We start from the raw sequence: 1,842 nt of genomic DNA on the forward strand, positions 1-1,842 counted from the left end.
TGGTGACTCTGTCCTTTGTGGAGCAAAGATCTAAAATGCCTCCTCATTGTACCTTTTGGTACACAAATTTCCCTTACAAATTTCTGATTAGATGAAAAATATGAGGAGTTTACTAAGAAAGCCAAGAGTGGGGCACACAGATAAAACGCAGTGGGCATTCTGCAGCAGGGTTTTAGCCTCTGCAGTTTAGGAGACAGTTGAAGGATCAAGTCTTATATTATCATGGTGTCTCGTCTTACCTGGATCTCAGCACCCATGGCTCACATATTGATGTTCAGAGGAAAAACTCAAGGAAAAAAAGATTGGAAAAGTACTCACACTGTCAGAGCCTCTGCAGTGTTGGGTGGCATGTACAGATCCTTTTGCAAACATTAAGCAGTGTGTGTCTATTTTTGGCATTGTATTATAAATAGAGATCCTGCTTATTGTGATACAGGAAAAGTGCTTTCAAGGAGATTTATACCTATACCATGTTATAATATTTAAGGCTGCAGTATTTTTTATAGATGATGCTAATTTGCTAGTGAGGTTTATTAGTTTTGTGGGTCTCAGCCATAGTACATTTGTAAGAATATGTGGTCAGAGGAAGCTGTGGGATTTTATCAGACAAATCTCAATATGTTAGCAGGAAATATTAACTGCACACCGGTATGACTGATAAAGTTCTCTATTCCCTGTCTTTTTTTTTAAATTGTTATTTCAGCCAGGTAGTGGCTCGTACCTGTAATCCCAACACTTTGGGAGGCTAAAGTGGGAGTTTGCTTAACGTCAGGAGCACAAGACCAGGTTGGGCAACACAGGGAGACCCTGTCTCTACCAAAAATAAAATTAGCTGGATGGTGTAGTACAAGGCTGGGAGGACCACCTCAGTCCAGGAGTTTGAAGTTGCAGTGAGCTCTGATTATGCCACTGTAGTCCAGCCTGGGTGACAGAGCAAGATCTTGTCTCTAAACAAATAAAAATATAATTATTATTTCACTTTTGGGGGAGATTACATTACACAAAGCTGGATATTTTGCATTTGAATATATGTTCAGTTTGTGTGAGAATTCTTATTGTCCCAAGACAAGAAATGTCTCTTTTTTCTCCTATGGTCTTCAGTGAAGTGGCCTGTGGCCAAGCAATACGTTTTCCAGGTTGCCTTTTGTTTTATATACATCCCATTAGTTTTCAATGGGCAGGATAAAAGTTAGGCAATTAAGTTTTTTTTTAAACTTACGAAATTTGCCTTGTTTTGGATTGTTGACCAGTAAAACTATATGTACAAGTTCACATGTTATATAGTACACGCATTCTGTTCGAGGAGTCTCATCTTTTCAGAGAGCACTATGAACCTCACTATGTTGAAAAGCCTTCTGAACTTTTCACGATGAGATTTTGGGGTCTGGCAAACTCGAATCTCTTCCCTCCTGCTGGGTGAAGCCATTCTGTACTACTCCTTGGTGAGAGGCAGTAGCCAGCAAACAGCAAGTCAACCCTATATCCTGGATGGGATCAATGGGCAGAGCATTTGACCAGAAGAGCAGAGATGAGTCTCAGGAGGGACACTAAGGGCCAGATGGCACTGCAGGGTCTGCCAAGATCTTCAGAGGCCCCAAGACAGCCAGGCCAACAAATGGGCTATGCTCTGCCTGTTACATGGATAACCCTAGGACAGAGAGTTCTGGCATTTTAGCGAAAGAGATGGGTCCCAGGTTAGGAAAACATGGGACTTCCTAATAAGCTGCTTCCTAATAGTGACTGGACTATGTGATCTTTGGATCTGCTACCCCTTTCTCATTTGTTCAATTGCTCATTACTGCCTAGATCCTGATCAGATGGTATTTGATTCTCACTGGCTGC

Source organism: Nycticebus coucang, chromosome 1, assembly GCF_027406575.1.
Source record: "Nycticebus coucang isolate mNycCou1 chromosome 1, mNycCou1.pri, whole genome shotgun sequence".
Lineage (NCBI taxonomy): Eukaryota > Metazoa > Chordata > Mammalia > Primates > Lorisidae > Nycticebus > Nycticebus coucang.